Source organism: Neovison vison, chromosome 13, assembly GCF_020171115.1.
Source record: "Neovison vison isolate M4711 chromosome 13, ASM_NN_V1, whole genome shotgun sequence".
Taxonomy (NCBI): domain Eukaryota; kingdom Metazoa; phylum Chordata; class Mammalia; order Carnivora; family Mustelidae; genus Neogale; species Neogale vison.
In genome coordinates this window covers 55956033-55979170 of record NC_058103.1, presented here as the reverse complement: position 1 = coordinate 55979170, position 23138 = coordinate 55956033, and positions in this window count along the sequence as shown.

The window sequence follows — 23138 nt, the reverse complement described above, 5'->3', positions numbered from 1 at the left end:
TGTTTATTGCTGCATAAGTATTCCATTGGTGATTCTTGTAGTCATTTACAGCCAATCTACTGTCAGAGAAGAGTTTTCTCTGTGATCCTTCTTACATATGTTTTTTTGGTACACATAAGCACTGATTTCTGTAAAATATATTCAAGTATAGAATTGTTTAAAATTGAGTATGTTCTCTATTTATCTGTTTATACAAAACATAAATGTTATCTCCATTTATCCTTATAGTTTATACTGGTATAATTTTAATTAGCAGTGACTCCTTTCATACCTTCTAAAATATGTAACTTTTGAGGTCCAGTCTCTCCACCTGTACATATTGTCCAAGGTAATCCCATACTGCTGAAGTCTTACAAAGCTCAAGAAAAGACTGGTTTAACTCACAGAAATTGGTAATGAAATTCATGACTAAATGATGCTGTAACATGATGCTTTTCAATTGGTTGTATGCTTTTTTTTTTTTTTAAACATGCTCTATAATAGCATTCTTGGGTTATATCCACACAGAACCTAAAGCAAATTTGAAGCTTTGTAAATATGGATAAAATAAAGATACTGTGTTTTACCCTTTACCTCAATTCAGTCAAATGGTTAGATTATTGCTAGTAAATTGCCAATAATTAATAATAATAAATTAAATTAAATAATTAAATTGCCAATAAATTCCTACAATTGTTTATTATACAGACTAGTATTAGACATTAGATTTTAGAGTGACCAAGAAAGTTTGGAGCTTTTTGTTTTCTTACACCAAATGCTTTTTTGGCAATGCCTTTCTTGATTTTGTGTGACAGAAGAAAATGCAACCTGGGGTCATCAATTGAAATTTACCTTGTAGCTTTATGTTTGCAAAGTTCTTTTCTGACTGAGGGTTACAAAGCTATTATTTTTCTCATTGACATTTCTTCAGAAGACTTGCACGAATAAAACCAACTTTTGGTATTAGATTTGAAGACACAGGCACAGAAGTAAACCAAATATTTCTTAGGGAAATGTTTCATTTTTCACATTGAGTTTAGATTGTTAGTATAAATATCATATTTTCATTATTTCTGTATTTTGTGTGTGTGCATGTTTGTGTATGTGTATGTGTGTGCATTTTCAAGGACCTTTGTGATAGTTCATTCTGCTTATGTTTTGAGCCAGTTGAAAATGTCTGGATTAAAAAGGAATAGCTCCTGTAAAGAGATATCCTCATCATTTGGGCAATAAGACCCTTCTCAAAGATAAGTAAGAGAGTTGAAAAAATAACCTCTTTGCTAGCTATATGTTCTGGTTACACATTGATGTATCTTTTCTATCTTGTAAGAGTGTCATTTTATCCATATCAAATTCAGAAATATTCAGAGTTAAGAGACATTCTAGGTTACACTGAATGATAAATTATATTTTTATAGTGCATTTGAATAAAATATTCACTAATATTAAATTTTACAATTTAGCCAGAAAATATTTTAAAAATTTTTAGTGAAAAAGTTCAGTCACTTAATAAAATTATTCCTTCTTTATTTTTGCCAAAAGTATGATCAGCAGTTAATGTTCATAGGACATCTATTTATAGATATAGACATTTATAGATACAGGCACAGATATCTATAATGGTATTATAGATACACCTATTTACAGAAACAGATATTTTTAAGGTTTACATGGTTCTTCCCTTTTCACTCTGTATGATCTGCTGAGGTGATCTTATTTACCCCCTGCAAAATCTATTAAATAAATATATTCAACAAATAGTTATTGAACCCATATTACATGACAATAATATTGAGTCAAAGCTGAATTGTTCCTCTTCACGTGGAATTTATTTCACATGTCCAGTGAAAACGTGTCTTAGTGTCCAGTACTTATCAGTTATCTAAATATTCTCATCTGATGTGACAACACATCCTCAAACTCAATACTGTCAAGGCCAGTCTCATTAATTTTATCTTCTAAATATTTCCTTTCATTGTTACCATATAAGTCCAACAACTTAACAAAGTTATTGAGTTTCATCTCTCTTTAATTCTTTGTTATTTCATAATAGGTTGTCCATATCCTATTAATGTTACCTGATAAGTGTCTCTCAGATGCAAATAATCCTCCTGACAAAGGCTTAGTTCAGACCTTTACCATCTTTTCACTGGTATAATAGACTTCTAAATGCTTTCCCTTTCTCTCATCTCATTCCCTTCTAATAAAGGCAGAAAGCTTCCTTTCTAGCTTCTTCAGAAAAACATGGAAACTCTGATCCTTCTCCTCTGTTCTGTGCTTATTTATGAATCCTTGTCATCTAACAAAATTCCAGTTTACTTTTGTTGTATATTAGAAGGTCTACATAATGTTCCCTAACTAGTTCACTAACGCTGTCATTCATAACCGAGAACTGTTTCACTCTGGAACTGGACTGCATCTCCCAGCTGTATCAAGTTCACATATACCTTCAAGTTAAATAAATCATTTGTGATTATGTATTTCCATATGTTATTTCATTTTCTTATATCTTTGTACCTTTTTTCTGTCATCCTTGTCACATTTGAAATGACTGCTTATCTTTTATGCATACCCTTTCATTGAAAGAGTTCAATAATTTACTATTTATTGAGTGCCTGTAATTAAAAAGTACTATAATCAGCACTAAGTATACAAAGCATTTTTTTTAAATGTCACATACTGATTCATTTAACAAATATTTATTGGTTATCTACTCTGAGGCAAGCACTGTTCTAGGCTCTAGAGATATAATTGTGGACATTCCAGATAGGGTACTGAGCCTGTGAAGTTTACATTTCAGTGTAGGGACAACTGATTTTTTGAGTTTGGTGGAGAAAGAGCAAGAGAATCATCTCATTGGATTTTAATAGCTCTAGAAGAAATTAAAAGGTGTAATGCAATAATGAGTGGAGAGTAGAAGTCTATGTTCAAGAGAGAATCACTTTAGAGGATGACATTTGTGTTGATTACTAACCATCAGAAGATTAGAGAGAGTCATCCATCTAGGTGAAGATTCCTGTGATATACATCACCTAAAAAGGAAAGAGTTATGTTTGACTAATGCAGAAGGAAAGGAAGAAGAGAAAAAAGAGAAGGAAGTGGCAGGGGAGGAAGAGGACTAGGAGAAGGACGAGGAGGACAGAGAAGGATGTGACTGTGGCTGGATTGCAGTGACAGTAGCAGTAGCAAGAGGTAAACAGGGTCCATGGGGTGCCTCGTGGCTCAGTCAGTTAAGTGTCTACCTTTGGTTCAGATCATGATCCCAGGGTCCCCAGATGGAGTTCCACATCAGGCTCCCTGCTCAGCAGGGAGTCTGCTTTTTCCTCTCCTTCTCCTTCTGTGTACGCACACACACTCTCTCTCTCTATCATAAATGAATAAAACCTTTAAAAAAAGGGGGGGGAGAAAGAAAGAAAAAGAGGGCAAACATGGTTCAGATCACAGAGAGCCATGTGAGTTTAATGTGAAAAATGGACTTTAAGTAACACCAGAACACCACCAGGTGTTAAGCAACATTGTTTTTCATCTTTATGATCTATCTCTTTTTTGCAGTTTGACATAATATTGCAATTAGACTTAATATTGCACTAATTTTTCTGCATGTCTTTGTTTCCTCCCACACATGATGCTCTTTAAATGCACAGAAAATCCTGTATAGTGAAAATGTGCATTTTGAACTGGAGAATAAATGAATAAATGAATAAAAGAATTAGTATAAGTAGCTTTAGGAGCCTTAAAATATAGATCAAGTTATTCTATATTGCTACTTATGTCCTGAATAAAGACTAATATAAAAATGATTTCTTTTCAAATAGAGGTACAATAAATTCAATAAATATAATAACTGCTAAAATACTTCAAATTTCCAGTCAGGTGAAAGTAAGATGATTTTATCTACTATATTTCTGAACAAAAGTACCAGGAATACAACAAAAAATAAACATTTGAAATCAACAAATAAAAAACTTCTTTACTGACTATTCTTCAAACAAGACTTACTTAAAACATATTAAAAAAAGAAACCTTTCCTTTCTTAAGTTATAGTTTTTTAATACTTTAAAAATATTTTGTTAGTTTTTTTTTTCAAGAGAAATAAAGCAATACTTTTCATATCACCTTTATTTCCCTAATAGAATAACAAACATATTTCTTGTATCTTTATAAAATAAGTTTCTCCTTAGCATTTTGTGTTCACACTTATAAGAAATAGGAATAAAATCACCCACAATAACCAGTCAGTGGAAAGCTTGGAGAGCTGCAAATATTATCCAGTGCATTCCACTTATGAGGGCAATGCTGTCTGAAATGACCTTGCAGCAGATGATATGGAGGCTCTTGAAATCTTGCTTCAACAGCAGATCTGATAGTTGTGGTTTTATTTATTTTTTGCCAAAGCTTAGCAGTTGGACACAAGAGTATTTGCTGCAGTAGTGAAAAATCAATGTGATTACCTCTTTGCCACAGGGCTACATCTAACTACAATATCCTGGACAACACGTATAAGCATTACTCACAGATAATGCTGCATTGCAGGTGGGAGCTGAATGAGAACAAATAACAATGACATTTCTACTCTTTGAAAAAGTTACAGATGACATTAAGACTTAACATGAAATGCACTAAAATGAAAGATTGTAGTTATCCTTGTGGTGTTAAATTAGAAACTGTCTTGTTTATGCTGCTTTTTGAGATCAGATTGAGTATGTTTGACCAAAGGAAGAGGCTAAGCTTACATAAGAATTGGGAATCATTTCTATTTTTGTTATTTTCTGTCATATTACTAAAGAAATCATCACCTCATTTCAACTTTTCCTACATACCCAGGTAAAAATGCCTTATCTTTGAAATGGCATTTAAAATAAAATTGAAATATTAGCATCAACCTTCAGCAGGTGGAAACTAGTGACGTGGCTTATAGATTTCAGTCCGCATAATTAGGGTAAAATTCTGAAAATATAGGAAATGATTTCAGTTAAAGCTCTTTGAGGGTTTATTCATGTTTACAAGAAGGCAACATCTCTATTTCCATGTGAAGCCAGAGAATTATAAAACTAGCAGTATTCACTGCTATAATATGTGCATATTATCCATATTTCTGCACTCCTATTTTCCATGTGTATTTCAAATTGTATTTCCTAGTTAATAACTTATTTTCAGGATTTATAAGTGACTTAAGACAGAGCAGTAAAAACATAATTTATTTCTCCATTAACATTTGTCTCAAGCTTCATTTCTGTATTTTGCCAGGGAAATAGGATAACTATCCCTCAGTAAGTTTACCAAAATAAAATTGAACGTATGAAGGCCATTAACTCACAAATAGAATATGTTTATCCACTTCACTTTTAGTGCAATATTGTATTGACTCTGCTACTGGACATGCTATGCTATAAATAGCAAATAACAGCCCTTCTGACTGGGATACATTAGCTTCCATCATGACTGGTGACTTGTTCTCAGTGATTTGAACTGTGGTACAGGCTCTTCTGTGTATAAAACTACTTAGAAATTATGTGACAGATTCAGGCCAGAATTCAGAGTCCAAGTGGAAAAACTGTAAATCTGTAGACTTAGCATTCTAAGCTAAATATATGACTCAGAGCAGGTGGCTATGCATAATTACAAAACCCTATCTTAAGCTTTTAAAAATATTTATCCACCTAAGATATTAAACTGTGTTAAACTAATAAAATTCTTCAGTGAAGAAAAATGTGAAAGTCTTCTGCCACGAAATATGTGCATGTGTGCTTACACTTATCAATTAATTTCAGTAAATTGTCACATATAAATAGAAATTTTATGTCCTTATAAATGAGATTTGGGCACTGATGGAGTCAGCTGTTTTAGAAAGACAAGGATCATGGTATTAAATGAAATACAATTTCAAGATCTACACAGCATGAGCCATGTAGCTGGTCTAAGGACTCGTAAGCACAGCTTCTACTCCAGTTTTAGGAATGAATTAGGACCCAGTGGAAGGAAGAGGGAAGGAACAAAGGATGGATTTTATGTCTGAATGTATTGCACCCTGCTATTTCATGTTGAATGGTAACAGATTGATGAGTTGCCCCTGATCCAGATGAAGTGTTTTCACAGTGGTAAATCTTGAAAAAGTCTTTGTCACTAAATCAGGTATCATTTTCCATTTTTTATAATACAAATGTTTGCATCATAAAAGTAAACAGTTAAAATAAAACAAATGGGAACATGTTCTTGTTCCTATGTTCAATTCTTCCCAGGCTGTAATTTCTTTTCCTTTCTTGGCAATTTTATTAAACATTTTCTACTGTTTTTTTATTTCCTCCCTCCCTCCCTCTCTCCCTTCCTTCCTTCCTCCCTCCTTTCATCCCTCCCCCTCTCTCTTTGAGTATTTTATTTTTCTAGCATACAATATAGTATTAACTATAGTTATCATACTGCACCTTAGATCCTTAGACTTGTTTATCCTACATGACTACAGCTTTGTAGCCCTTGACCAACATCCAGTGCTTGATCTGTACACTCTATGTTCTTTTTTTTTTTCTTTCACTTTGAAAGGGTCTGGAGCTTACCACCCTAAATTTTAAAATATTATAACAGTGATGTACATTGCTCCATGTTTTGTTTTATATATAAAACAAATAATACAGTGAAAATAAAATGGACATTTCCCCTCTCTAATCCTATGTACCCCTTTCCAAATACGTATTAAATATATATATATATATATATATATATAATATGTACCCTTCTACTCCATGCTCCATGTTTTTATATTTATACTTTATAATTATTTCCTATAAAACAATGTATTGTTTTGATGGTCTTTGAAACCAAGAGCAAATGATAGCTATCTTTTACTTTTCACTGAAGATTATGTGTATATTCTCCCTATGTTGATATGTATAGACTGACTAACATACTTACAAATTGTTGATGGATATTTGTTTTTTCTAATTTTTTAAAATGTATATAAACAATGAACATCAGTGTATATAACTTCTGTTACACATGCTCAAATAATTTTCTAAAATATACATCTAAAAGTAAAAATGTTGAATCATAAGATAACAAAAATTTTAAATCTAAATTTTATCAAGTCTTTTGAAAGAGAGATGCAACTTCAAAATTTTTTTTGCAAATTCAAATTTTAAGAATGATGTGAGAGTTTGTGCTTCTTCACATCCTCACTAAAATTTGTCATTGTTAATTTTTTTGTTTGCATTCTTGATATGTTATAAACATAGTATGTTATGTTTATTTTCAATCATATATATATACACACATGTACACACAGCTATGTATTATATATATACACATATATACTTACTATTTCTGATCATTTTGGATCTAAATTAATTTTAGAATCAATTTGTCTAGATCTATCAATAGTCCATTGGAAATTTAATAAAATAAATATTACTAATTAATTGGGAGAAATTTAAATAAACACAATATTGACAAAGTAGGACTCCTTATGTAAGCTATAGCAACCTTAACAGTCTTTTGTAATTTCACACACTATTGTTTGTTGGTACCTTATTAATTTGGTTGAGTATATAATTAGCATATTTATTTATTTAATTAAATACGTATTAATTTGAGAGAGGTTGCAAGTGGGGGGGAGGGGGGAGGGAGAGGGAGAGAATCTCAAGTAGTCTCCCTTCTGAGGGAGTAGCCCAGTGTGGGGGCTCTATTCCAGGACCCTGAGATCAAGACCTGAGCTAAAATCAAGAGAGATATGCTTAACTGACTGAGCCACTCAGGCATCTCTAGCATATTTATTTAATGTTATTCTTTATAATTGATTTCTAGTAAGTAGAGTGCTTCAGGTTTTTAAAAATAATGATTTTCTTTATATGATTATGATTCAATTTGTGAACTTAGTAATCAGACTACACGAGTGTTTTTAGTAGAGGTAGACCATTTAAAAAAATTATTTTCAAAGAAGAAATAATAATTATAAAAAAGATGTCAACTACTTTCAAAACAACAAAGAGGGGAAGGGAAGCCTATCAGATCAAGAGTGTTTGTCAGGAGAATTCTACTAAAGTTTCAAGAATTCCATTTCCAAACCAATTTAAACAAAACTACTAAAGAATGTAGGAAAAGGTAGAAAATTTCCAAGTTCTTTTATGAGGCAATATAACTTAGATATTTATGACTGATAAAGGTTGCTTAAAATAATACTATAGGCCAATCCAACACAACACAAAATTTGTAAATAATGAAACAATTTAACTGCCTATTAAATTATATATCCTGCCTTAGTGTTTTATTTTTTCCTCAAAAATTTATTGTTAAGGTATATGTACTGTTCAATGTACTAACTAATTGAAAGGCAAAGTCATATTTTCTGTTAATATCTTAAGATTAAAATATCTTAAAATTATTATTTTACATCTTGAGATTAAAAATTTGATAAAGAAAATAGTATATAGTATAAAGAGTCTAGGTTTTTTCTTTTGTTTTTTGAAACAACATTTCCTTTTATTTGCATCTGTTTCAAGTTTTTATTTAAATTCTAGTTAGTTAACATATAGTGCAATGTCGGTTTCAGGAATAGAATTTAGTGATTCATCACTTACATAGAACACCCAGTGTTCAACACAACAAGAGCTTTCCTTAATACCATCACCCATTTAGCACATCCCCCCACCCGCCTCCCTCCATCAACCCACAGTTCGCTCTCTATAGTTAAAAGTCTCTTACGGTTTGCCTCCTTCTCTCTCTCTCTTTTTTCTCTTTTCCCTGTATTCATCTGTTTTTTCTTTGTAATAGATTTGGGTTAAATCATAGCAGTACTATATGCTCTTCAGGTTATCCTTAGAAATGCTTCATTCACTGTAAGTTTCCATATTAATATTTTACAAAATAGGTACTGTAATAGTCACCACCTTTCTAGATGAAGTAGGAGAAACCTAAACCTATTCAACGTAATAAATACAAACAGAACTATTGTAAAGATATAAAGTCTATACTCTCTTTACTCATACCATCTGACCAATTCTTTGGTAAGCCCTGCTGGCTTCATTTTCAAAATATATCTCCAGCTCTGGAATTTTTTCAGTAAAACTCTGATTTCTTGCTTCTACACTTGTACTTTGCAACAGTGCTTCTTAAGTGCTTAGTGATGAATTACCAACTTTATAAAAAAAATTATCAGACACTGTTCTTTGGCAAAATACAATGAAAGTGGATTAGTTTAAAGAGAAATCACACAATTTTATATTTCTTGCCACTATGTCACAATGTTATACGAATTTCCAAATACTCTCCATTCCTGCGCTTCTTCTAGAGCAGTAAAACAATTTATGAACTGACCCCAGTATAAGTAGAACTATATAAAAAGTCTTCCTCAATTTCCTCAATGTTGTAAAAACATAGTTTAGATCGTGTCTCTAATTACTTAACAGCAATGTCTTTGCAGCCCAGTTGGAATAATACAGAATGTTTTTAGCTCCATCTATCAAACTCTGTTTTATCTAGCCTCTTTTTCTTACTCTGCTTAGTCTTTGATGACTACTCTACTTGCTGAAGGTGTTTTATTCACACTGGCCTTCTAGCTGATCTCAAACAAATTAAGTGTATTCCCAGTTAAGTATGTGGAAAAAAAATAGTTACAGAAAACGAGTTAAGAAGAAACCAAGAACCCACCATTGCAGTCAATATTGAAAAAGCCATATATCTTTCTAGATCTAATTTCTTCCTTTTCAACACAGATACAATCTGATACTGATTTTCATTTTTATTATTTCAGGCATATTTTTATAATTTTTATATATTAATAGATTCTTATTTCTAAAGTTATTAAGATGATTTTATGCTATGCTTATTTATCTTTATCTTTTTATTCTCATTCTCTTCTTTTCTGTTTATATACACTATTTCCTCTGTCCTGATGCTTTTCTCCAGTTCTTTTTTTTTTTTTTTAAGATTTTATTTATTTATTTGAGAGAGGGAGAAAACAAGAGAGAGAGAACCCGAGAAGGGGGAGGTCCAGAGGGAGAAGCAGACTCCCCACTGAGCAGGGACCCAGATTGGGGCTCCATCCAGGGACTGTAGGATCATTACCTGAGCCAAAAGCAGAAACTTAACAGGCCCCTTCTCCAGTCTTTCTTTATATGACATGCTTTTTCATAATATCCAGGTCCCTGCTCAAATATCATATCCTCAGAGACCACCTAAAATGGTCCCCTATTACTCATACTCTTCTCAAACATGCCTTGATTTTTCTTTATGTCATTTATCAGTATCTAAAATCCCAGTATTTATGCTTAATGTGTTTTCTGTTAGATTACTTGTCTCCCTCATTAGTTGGGAAGGTCCATGACGGCAGAGGCAGCTCCTTGTTAACTATTTTATCACCACAATTAAAAATTTTTTTAAAGATTGTATTTATTTACTTATTTGAGAGAGAGCGTGTGCATGTGAGTGAGAACACACATGTCAGTGTGTATGCTCGAGCATTGGGGGACAGAGAGAGAGAGAGGATTCTCAAGCACGTTCCAAGCTCAGTGTGGGGCCCAGCACAGGGATCAATCTCATGACAGAGATCATGAGCTGAGCCAAAATAAAGAGTTGGATGCTTAACTGATTGAACCACTCAGCCACCCACACAATCTTAAATTTTTTTCACATAGTAGGTGTTCCAAATATTTGTTATAGTTACATGATTTATCTCCTTATAAACTTAATGGCAGGTATTATACAGAAGCTTTAGAAGGGGACCAAAATCAGGATTGATAAATTCTCTGAAATTTAGGCAACTTCTCCATAAAGAAGTATTGAATTTTTTTATTTACTTTTTTATTTTGCTGTGTATTAACATTTTTTGCTTCTTAATTTGTACTGAATGGAAAGTGCCATTTCATGTTAACCAAGCTTACTGTCTTCCATTACAGTTCAAACTGAGCTAGCATGAATGTAGCTCAATTTTGTATTCCCAACAGAGAAACTATAATTACTCCTTCTTTGGCCAAGTGTCCAAAAGACCAAGTGGTCCAACCACTTAATGGTTAAGGAGAGAGATGGGGTGTGGAATCAAGCAAAGCACTGGTGCAGATACGGCAGTTAGGATCTAAGGATTAGGGTGGCCAAGAAATCATTGTTATGAGGGTATCAGATGCTCACATAAAAAACTATTTTAAATATGCTACATAAAAAACTTGGTAAGTTGTGAGAAGTAAAAATAGCATGAATAAAATCACCATTTCTATCCCAATGCTGTATGTGGAAGCCTAACTATTTGCATTTATTGTTATAACAAAGATGCTTGATCCTAATTCTTTAAATTTGAATTATGCATCTGTGTCCCTGATAGATATTGGTCTCTAATTTCTTGTAATATTTTTATCTGATTTGGTATTAGAGTAATACCTGAGTCATAGAACAATGTAGAAGGCACTCCCAGTGTCCTCTCTTTAAAAGAGATTATAGAGAACTGACATAAATTCTTCTTTAAAACTCTCCTGTATTCACCAATGAACCCATGTGGACATGTTCCTTGTGCTTCGAAAGGTTATTGATTATTGATTTAATTAATTTCATAGATAAAGGCCTATTCAGGTTGTCACTTTCTTCTTTTATGAATTTAGGCAAATTTTTACTTTCAGGGGCTTGGCTACTTTATCTAGGTTATCAAATTTGTGGACATAGATTTGTTCATAGTTTTCCTTTAGTATCTTTTTAATGTTCATGTTGTCTGTAGTGATACCTACTCTTTCATTTCTGATATTAACAATAGTTTTTTTTTTTTCTTATTTTTTGGTTCCTAGCTAGAGATTTATCAATGTTATTGGCCTCTTCAAATAACAAATGTTTGATTTTGTTGGTTTTATTTCTTGACTTTCTGCTTTTGAATTTTTTTTTATTTCTGCTCTATTTTGTATTTCTTCTCTTCTATTTACCTTGTAATTAGTTTGCTCTCCTGTTTTCTGGTATTCTAAGGTAGAAGCTTATTGAATTTAGATATCTTCTCATTTCTTTATTCCCTTCTTTATTAAGCTATAATTGTCATATAACACTGTGTATGTTTAAAGTAGTACCAGGTGTTAATTGGATATACTTGTGTATTAAAAAATAATTACCACCATAGCTTTAGTTAACACTTGCATCACATAACATAATTACCATTTCTACTTCATGCTGAGAACACTTAATATCCACTTTCTTAGCAACTTTCAAGTACATAATAAAGTGCTACTAACTATAATTACTATATTCTACATTAGATCCCCAGAACTTACTCATAATTGGAAATTTGTACTTTTTGTCTAACATCTCTCTTTTTCTCCCATACTCCAGCCCCTGGTTACCAGCATTCTATTTCTATGAGTTCACCTTTTTTTAGATTTCACATATAAGATCATACATATTTCTCTTTTTCTGATTTATTATTTTTGAGGCATAGTACTTTATTTATAATTTATTATTTCTGAGGCATAGTGCTTTCAGGTATATCCTCATTGTCTTAGATAGGATATTCTTCTTTCTCATGATTCAATAGTATTGCATTATATATACTACCACATCTTTATATTCATGCATCTACTGACAGACACTTAAGTTATTTCCATATCTTGGTTAGTATAATTAATGTTGTAATAAATATGGAGTATAGATATCTTTTAAATACCTGTTTTCATTTATTTTGGACATATACCTGTATGGGGGAATTGATGGATCATATGGTATTTCTATTTCAAATTTTTGAGGAACATCCCTACTGTTTTCCATAGTGGCTGCATCAACGTACATTCCCACCGACAGTGCATAAGCATTCCCTTTTCGTCACATTGTCACCAACACTTGTTATTTCTTCTTTTTTAAATTGAAAAAATTATTCATTTGAGAGACAGCATGAGTATTGGAGGGTGGATCACAGGGATAGAGAGAAGACGACTCAGGAGCCCCATACAGAGCTTGATCCCAGGATACCGGGATCACCACCTGAGCTGATTGAGACTCCTAGGTGTTCATATTTTTTTTCTTTTTCCTTCTTTTTTTTTTTTCTTTTTGACAATAGTCATTCTAACATCTGAGTGATATGTCAGTGTAGTTTTCATTTGCATTTCTCTGAAGATTAGGAATTTTGAAAGCCTACTTGTCAACCATTTGTTTCGCCTTCTTGGGAAAATGTCTATTCAGTTCCTCTGACCAGGTTTGAGTCAGATTGATTTGTAGTTGTTGTTGTTTTGTTCTTAAGTTGTATGAGTTTCTTTTTAAGGATTTTGGATATCAGCCCCTTATCAGATATGTGGTTTGCAAATAATTTTCTTTCATTCCAAAGTTTGCTTTTTTGTTGCTGTTGATGGCTTCCTTTGCTATGAAAAAGCTTTTTAGTTTGATGTAGTCCTACTTGTTTATTTTAGCTTTTATTGCCTTTGATTTTGGTGTAAAGTCAAAATATTATTGACAATATTTTTCTTCCTTAAGTCTTCCAATTTCAGGTCTCACATTCAGTTTTCTAATTTTGAATGATTTTGTGTATGGTGTAAGATAATAAAGCTTCAGTATCATTCTTTTTGCATGAGACTATCCAATTTTCCAAACACCATTTATTGAAGAGACCATTATTCCTCCTGTTTATTTTTGGCTCATTTATCAAAAATTAATTGGCCATATACGCATGGGTTTATGTCTGGGATGTCTGTATTTTTCATTGGTCTAAACGTCTGTTTTGATGCCAGATACTGTTTGAATACTGTACTTGGTAATATAGTTTGAAATCAGCAAGTGAGAGGTTTTTAGCTTTGCTGCTTCTCGAGATTGCTCTGGCTTTCTGGCGTCTTTGTTATTTCACATAAATTTTGGAATTGTTTTTTCTATTTATGGAAAAGTCCCACTGGCATTTTGATAGGAAATGTATTGAAGCTGTAAATAGCTTTGGGTAATATGGACATTTTAATAATATTAATTATTCTGAATATGAGATGTGTTTCCCTTTGTCTAGTGTTTAATTTTTCTGTCAAAGGTTTTTTTTTTTTTAATCCCTCTAGTTTTCATTGTACTGATCTTTCACTTCCTAGTCTAAATTTATTCTTAAGAATTTTATTGTTTTTGATGCTACAGTGAAGGGGATAGTTTTCTTGATTTTCTTTCAGATATTTTGTTAGTTAGTGTAAAGTAACACAGCTAATTTCTGTACGATTATTTTATATTATGCAATCTAACTGAATTAGTTGATTCATTCTAATTTTGGTTGCATCTTTAAGATTTTCTGTGTATAAGATAATTTGCAATGAGTGACAGTTTTCCTTTTCTCCTTTCTGATTTAGATGTCTTTTGTTTGTTTTCATGCTAACTGCTATAGATAGTACTTCCAGTGTGTTGTTGCATAAGAGTTGAGAAGGGGCACTTATGTCTTGGTTCTGTTCACAATGGAAAAGTTTTCAATTTTTCATTGTTGATTATAATGTTAGCTAGGAGTTTGTTGTATATGGCCTTTATTATGTTGAGTATGTTCTTTATATACATAATTTGTTGAGAGTTGTTGCTGTTTTCCATGGGGGGTATTATATTTGTCAACAACTGCAAAATATAAGACACCAAGTATCATTTTCAAACACGATAGTATAAAATTAAAAATTCCGTAAGAGGAAAGCTGGATGATGTACAAACATAGATATTAACACAATCCTGAATAAAGAGGGTGAAGGAGAAATCAAAAGAAAAAAAAAATCTCCAAACAAATGAAAATGTAAACACAACACACCAAAAACATAAGATGTTATAAAAGCAGTCTGGGAGGGAAGTTTATAGTAACAAATGCTATATTAAGAAAATAGATTTTGGGGTGCCTGGGTGGCTCAGTGCGTTAAAGCCTCTGCCTTCGGCTCAGGTCATGATCCCAGGGTCCTGGGATCGAGCCCCACATCGGGCTCTCTGTTCAGTGGGGAGCCTGCTTCCTCCTCTCTCTCTCTGCCTACTTGTGATCTCTGTCTGTCAAATAAACAAATAAAATCTTTAAAAAAAAAGAAAATAGATTTCAAATAAAAAACATAATTTTGCATCTCAAGGAATTAGAAAAATAAGAATAAATGAAGCCCAAAGTTAACAGAAAGAATGAAGTAATGAAGAGCAGAGCAGAAATAAATGAAACAGAGACCAGAAAATCAATAGAAAAGGTTAACAAAACTAAGAGACAATTTTTTAGAAAGATAAAACTGACAAATTTTTAGCTAGTCTAAGAAAAAAGAAGACAAAATCAAATGAAAGAGGAGACATTACATCTTATAACACAGAAATATGTAGCATCATAGGAGACTAACATAAAAAAATTATATGCCAACAAATTGTATAACCTAGAAGAAATGGATAAATTCCTAGAAACATACAAATCTGAACAGACTAGTAACAAATACAGAGATTGAATCATTAATCAGATATATCCCCACACAGAAATCCCAGGACCAGGTGACTTCATTGGTCACTTACACCAAATATTTAAAGAATGTATGGCAGTTCCTCTCAGACTCTTCCAAAAAATTGAATGGGAGGAACACTTTCAAACTCATTCCGTGAGGCTGGTATTATCTTGATATTAAAGCCAGGAGGGAACAAAACAAGGGGAAAAAAAAACAACTATAGGCTAATATTCTGATGAGTTAATGCAAAAATCTCAATTAAATATTAGTAAATTTAATTCAACGGCCTTAATAGTATCATGTTCTATGGCCATGTGAGATTTCTCCCCAGGCTATAAGGATGGTTAAACATGAGCATATTAATAGATGTGATATACCACATTAATAAAATGAAAAAGAAATATATGGTTATCTCAAAAGATGGAGAAAGAAAGTGTGTGACAAAGTAGTGTTACATTTTGAGAGTTTTTTTTTTTTTTTTTAGTATATATATCCCAAATACTTGTCCTTTTTTGAATATGTGCTTTACATATATTTTATCCCAGTGTATGCATATATTTTATCCCAGTGTATGGCCTTTCTTTTAAAAATATTGCAGAATTTTATTTGCTAATATTTTGCTTAGTATTTTTGCATCTCTACTTATGAGAAATTTTAAACTATAGTATTCCTTATTTTTCCTTACATTGATTTTGGTATAAGGCCAATATTAGCTTCATAAAATGAATTGGAAGGAGATCTCTGCTCTTCTAATATCTGGGAGTATTTACTGGTTAACAATATTCATTCTTTAAACATTTGGAATAATTCCCTACTGAAAATTCTGGATAAAGTAATTTATCTTTTGGATGTTTTAACTTACAAAATCAGTTCCTTACATGTTATAGAACTATTCAAGTTCTTGATTTCATACTGTCTGTGTTGTAGTTCATGTTTTTCAAGAAGTGAATCATTCCACCTAAGTTATCAAATGTATATGTATATATTTGTTTATAGAATTTCTCTATTATTATTTTAATAGAAGTATAGTTGACATATATTTTATTAGTTTCAGGCATACAACATAGTGATTCAACAGCCATATGCATTATAAGTGCCACAATAAGTGCAGATACTGTCACCCTACAAAATTATTACAGTTTTATTGACTATATTCTCTATGTTGTTTTTCATCCCTGAACTTTATTTTATAACTGGAATTTTGTACTCTTAATGCAATTCATTTATTTGGCCTTTACCTACTCCTTCCTCTCCTCTGACAAACACCAGTTCTATGTATTTCAGTTTTTTCTGTGTTTGGTTTGTTTTTTGTATTTTTAGATTCCACGTAATAGTGAAGTCGTATGGTACTTGTCTTTGTCTAATTTATTCCACTTAATAATTTTATCTGTTTAAGATTTTGTTCTTTTATTTTTTTATTTTTTTTTTAAAGATTTTATTTATTTATTTGTCAGAGACAGAGGGAGAGAGAGCGAGTGAGCACAGGCAGACAGAGAGGCAGGCAGAGGCAGAGGGAGAAGCAGGCTCCTTGCCGAGCAAGGAGCCCGATGTGGGACTCGATCCCAGAACCCTGGGATCATGACCTGAGCCAAAGGCAGCGGCTTAACCCACTGAGCCACTCAGGCGTCCCAATTTTGTTCTTTTAATAGATGTGGTGTATGTATATGCAATAGAATATTACTCATCTTTTAATAGATGAGTAATATTCTATTGCATATACATACACCACATCTTTATTCATTCTTCTATCAGTGGAAACTTAGTTTACTCCCATATCTTGGCTATTGTAAAGAATGTTGCAATAAATATAGAGGTGTATGTATCCTTTACATTGGTGTTTTTGTGTTTTGCAGTAAATACACAGAGGTGGAATTACTGGATCCATATGGTATTTCTATTCTCAATTTTTTGAGGAAATTAGGTATTGTTTTCCATAGTGGCTGCACCAATTTACATTCCCATCAACTGTGTACCAGGGTTCCTTTTTCTCAACATCCTTACCAGCATTTGTTATTTCCCCTATGATATCTGCAAGGTCTGGCTGTGACACCTTTGTCTCATTGCTGGGAATAGCAATTTGTGTGATTTCAGTTATTTTAAATCTGCTGAGGTTTGTTTTGTGGCCCAAGATATGGCCTTTTTTGCTATATTTATTATGGGCTCTTAAATATAATGTATATACTGATGTTGTGTCTCATGTTCTATAAATATTGATTATATTCTTCTGGTTGGTAGTGTTGATTTCTTCTGCATCTTTCCTGATTTTTCATTTAGTTCTGTTAACTGGTGGTAAAGGAACATTGATGTTTAAAATTACAATTTTGGGTTTATCCATTATCCATTTCTCCTTAGAATTCTATCAGTTTTTGATTTGCTATCTTACAGTCTTCTTGTTAGATGCATTTATGGTTAGTATATCTTCTGATAGAATGACCCTTTATCATCATGTAACATCCCAGTCTTATAATTTTCTTTGTACTGTTCTATAACTTATATTAAAATATCCACTCCTTCTTTCTGTTTGATTGATATTTCATTGATATATGTTTTTCTATCCTTTTATTTTCAACTTACCTATTTTGATATATTTGAAGCAAGTTTTTTTATAGGCAACATATGCTTGGATCATATTTTTAATCTACTTTGTCTTTTTTCCACTATATTACTTTGTCAATATCTTATAATTATACATTTAGACCATTTACATTTAATGCAACTATTGGTATTTTAGGGCTTAATTTTGCCATTTTCTTTTTTTATTTTGCTTTGTTCTCTCTTTTTTTTAATATCCATTTACTTTTTTTCTTTCTCATTAGTTACTTGAACTAACATTTTTGAGAATTTTATTTTGCTCCATTTTTAGGGTTTTTTAGTATATCCATTTGAATTGTTTTTATTTTTACATATTTGACCCAGGTATTACAAGATATATACATAATTTAGCAGACTATACTGGTTTTGAGATTCTGCCAGTTCAAGGCTAGTACAGAAACCTTACCTACTTTTAAGTCCTTTTGCTTTCCTCTATTTGTAATACAGTTTTCTTACATATTCTATACATATATTTGGAACCTCATCAGGCAGTGTTATAATTTTGTTTCGACTACCAAACATAATTTAAAGGATGCACAAGGAAAATTTATTTATGGATATTCTTGCTTATCATGTTGTCCCCTCCTCCATCCCTGCCATGTTTCAAGGTTCCTTATTTTCTGTCTTTTCTGTCTAGAGAACTGCCTTGAGATACTATTTTAAGATGCCTGCTTGTGACAGATTCTCTTTCTGTTTTTCTAAGGATGTCGTCCTTTCCTTTTCATTCTAAAAAATAATCCACTGGGTAGGATTCTGGGCTGACAGGTATTTCAGCATTTGAAAGATACTGTGATACTCCTTTTGGCCAACACAGATTCTGATGAGAAATCTATTATTAATCATTTTTCCTCATAGGTAAGATTTCAGAGGTTTGAGTAAGATGTATTCTGGAGTGGGTTTCTTTAAATTTATCCTGTTTAGACTTCACTCAGTTTTTTAAGTACTTTTTGTGGCTTGCCCTTTTTTCTCCTTTCCTTCAAGGATTCTGCCACAACAGGTCCCTGAGGCTCTCTTTCTCTCTCTCTCTCTCTCTCTTTTTTTTTTTAAAGTCTATTTTCTCTTCTTTGTTCATATTGAGTAATTTGTTTTTATCTCTGAGTTCATTGTTGTTTCTCTGTATTCATTTTTTTGTTGAGTCCATCTATTAAGCTTTTCATTTGGTTATTGTATCTTTCAGTTCTAAAATTTCCATTTGGTTCTTCTTTGTCTTCTACTTCTTTTGCTTAAAGTTTTATATTTATTTGCTGAAGTTTCATATATTTTCATTTGTCTCATAAATATTCAAAATGGTTTGTAGGAATATTTTTAGCATAGCTTTTTCAAAAACTTCATTATATAATTCTAGTGTGCCCGTGACTTTTGTGTTACCATCTATTCATTGCCATTTTTTATTCCATTTGAGATGCTTCTGATTCTTGGCATGATGAATGATTTTTTGTTGAACTTAGACATTTTGAATATTATTCTACGAGACTTTGGATCTGAATTAAACCTTCTGTTTTGGCTGGCTTATTTTTGGTAAAACTACTAAATGGGGTGTCACCTCATTACTGCCAGGTAGAGGCAGAACTTCAGGTTTCTCATGGACCTCTATTAGTGATCGAGGGGGGTGGTCTTCCTCACTGTTGGGTAGGGATGGGAATTCTGACCATCCCAGGGGTTGACACTAGAGCTGGTGGGGGTAGTTTCATTATTAACTAGAGACATGGTGAATGTCATGACTCTTCTCTAGGTCTTCTTTAGCTTCACTCAAGTTGAGAGAGAGAGAAAGAGAGAGCGCATTAATGCAGGTGAGATCAAAGTCCAAATCACCCAACTGATCCCTACTAAAACCACAGTAGAGAGGGTGCTTCTGCTTCCATAGCAGTGAAAGTCCTAGCTCTATACTTGGCTTTCTTTGACATCCTGCATTATAGCCTCACTATAGTGGACGTCTAGGCATTTCACATTGACTGTGTTATATGGGTGAAGATGCATGGTTATATTTCTTTGTATGTGTGCGTGTGCACATGTGTATGATATTTGGCTAGAGAAGAAAAGTTATTGATTAAACTTGCTTTTAGTTTTTAAATTTTTTTCCTGCTAGAAATCTCTCTTGATACTTTGTCTAGGAAAATAAGTTTTTGTTTGTTACGTGGATGTTTCTGGATTACTAGCCTTTTCAATACTCAGCTGGGGATATATGAGATAAAAACCCAAGTTACATGCTAACATGCTACCATGCCATTCCCTGTGCCCTGAAGACACCTAGTCAGTCTGCTATTTTCAATGCATTCTTCAGGTTCTAATTTTTGTTTTATATGTAACATCTACAGATTTTAATTGTACTTAGCATACTACTCTACTCCATAGAAACAGAAGTCCGTCTACCTTTTTGGGATTTTTTTATTACCTAAAAAAATTGCTCCTTTTTTCCCCCCATAATGACTCTCATATTTTATCATCTTTTCATTTTTCTTTTACTATGTGTCTCACTATCATAGTTCTTTAAACCTGAGTTTTATTATTATTTTAAAGACTTTATTTATTGGCCAGAGAGAGAGCATGCATGACAGCACAAGCAGGGGGAGAAGCGGGTAGCAGTTGAGGGAGAAGCAGACTCCCCACTGAGCAGGGAGCCTGATGCGGGACTTGATCCTAATAAGACCCTGGGATCATGACCCGAGCTGAAGGCAGATGTTTAACTGAATGAGTCACCCAGTCATTCCCAAACCTGAGTTTTATAATAGTGATACTTAATATAATGATTGCCATTCCCACCATTGATTTATTAAAAGTGAGAAAAAGAGGTTAAAAATTAACCTCTTTAAAGTCAAATAAAAGTGCCTTTTATTTTTTTAAGTTTTTATTTAAATTCCAGTTAGTTAACATACAATGTAATATTAGTTTCAGGTATACAATATACTGATTCCACACCTCCATAGAATACCCACTACTCATCTTAACAAGTGTCTCCTTAATACCCATCACCTATTTCACCCAACTAGCACCCATCTCCTTTCTGGTAATAATGTTTGTTCTCTATAGTCAAAAGTCTCTTTCTTGGTTTGCCCCTCTCTCTCTTTTTTCCCTTTGCACATTTGTTTTGTTTCTTAAATACTGCATATGTAGGGGCACCTTAGTGGCTCAGTTAGTTAAATGTCCAGCTCTTGATTTTGGCTCAGGTCATAGTCTCGGGGTCATGAGATTGAGCCATGTGTCAGGCTGTTCACTTATTCCTCTCCTTCTCCCTCTCTATATTTGTCTGCCTCTCTCTTTCTCATAAATAAATAAATAAATGATAAAATATTTTTAAAAATCCACATATGAGGGAAATCATATTGTATTTGTCTTTCTCTGACTTATTTTGCTTAGCATAATACTCTCTAGCTCCATCCATGTCATTGCAAATGACAAGACTTCATTCTTTTTTATGGTTGAGTAATATTCCTGTGTGTGTGTGTGTGTGTGTGTTATCCATTCATTAGTCAATGGACACTTGAGTTGTTTTCATAATATGGCTATTGTAGATAATGCTGTTAGAAAGCATTAGGGTGCATGTATCCTTTTGAATTAGTATTTTTTGTATTCTTTGCATAAATACCTAGTAGTGTGATTGCTGAATCATAGGGTAGTTGTATTTTTTTTCAATTTATTTATTTTCAGAAAAACAGTATTCATTATTTTTTCACCACACCCAGTGCTCCATGCAAGCTGTGCCCTCTATAATACCCACCACCTGGTACCCCAACCTCCCACCCCCCCCGCCGCTTCAAACCCCTCAGATTGTTTTTCAGAGTCCATAGTCTCTCATGGTTCATCTCCCCTGGGTAGTTGTATTTTTAGTTTTTTTGTGTGTGCACATGTATGTATGCCTCCTTAAAACTTAAAAAAATTACAATAAAAATGAACTGCTGGAAAACTTGTGTCCTTTAAATGTTTACATTTTATATGCTATGGGACTATAAAGCCTTAAATTCAGTGCCAATTTCTGAGGCATCTTTGGGTTTCACATGACCTATCTTTCTATGACTATATTAGTAAGTATGAATAGAATGATTTTTAAAAGAATTTATTTTTAAGTAATCTCCACACCTGACATCAGACTTGAGCTCAAAACCCTGCAATTAAGAGTCACACACCCCGCCAACCAAGCTAGCCAGGCATCCCTAGAATGATTTTTACAAATTCTGTATCTCTCAATTATATACTAAGGTTTTTTATAAATGAATCCATCTTTTATTTCTATCTCAATATATAGGTATGTTCATTAAATAGATTTGTCTCTTAGAAAATAATGGAGTTGTGGGAAAAAATGTTTCATAAATAATTAGAGAAATGTCCATCATTTTCACCATACCCTGGGAGTAGTATTGCCCAAAAAAGGGATCATGGTGCCGATGAGGGAATCATGATACTAAATTCATAGAAGTAATAACTAATATAATAATATTAACATTAATGCTATATAATGTTAATTATATAATGTTAACTATATAATTATATATAGTATATATACAATTAGTATTTTATAATATTAATATTATAATTGGTAATGTAATTAATATTAAATAATAGCTAATATGCTCTCTTTCATGATTTTATCAGTAGGGATAGCTAAAGTACCTGGTAACCAAATAGTCGCTTAACTGACTGGAAGTCACTGCAGTTACTTAAATCCCTCAAGTATATTCTTTTTCAAAACTTAATAAAAAAAAGATACATTGGCATTTGGCTTGATTTTTATTACATATACATCAAAGTTCAGCTTTTTGACATTAACAAAGTTCTTCAGTATATGCTACCATGTTCTCTGGAAAATAAAAGTATGTGATAAACAAAATAAAACCAATCACAAATATTTTAGAAATTAAGCACCTTTAATTTGGTGCCTTATTCTATTGTTTTTAAAATATTTAATCTCACAGATAATATTTACATGATGAAATATAGTGTTTCAAAATAAGAAAGTATTAATTAGTGAATTTGAAATGCTATTATCATATAATGACATTTACATTTTAAAAATCTTAATATAGGTACTTTTGAAGTATGACCAAGTATATTAAGTGTACCCCTTGCTTTATAGAAGCCCAAGTCAAACAAGTGCCCCTAAATGATAAGAGATACATGAATAAAAATGGAGCCAGTGTATAAATCAATTGACATACTTTCCAAACCCCTTGAAAAAATGAAAAATGATAATCACATTGTCTCTTCTGAATGATTTTGCTAATTTAC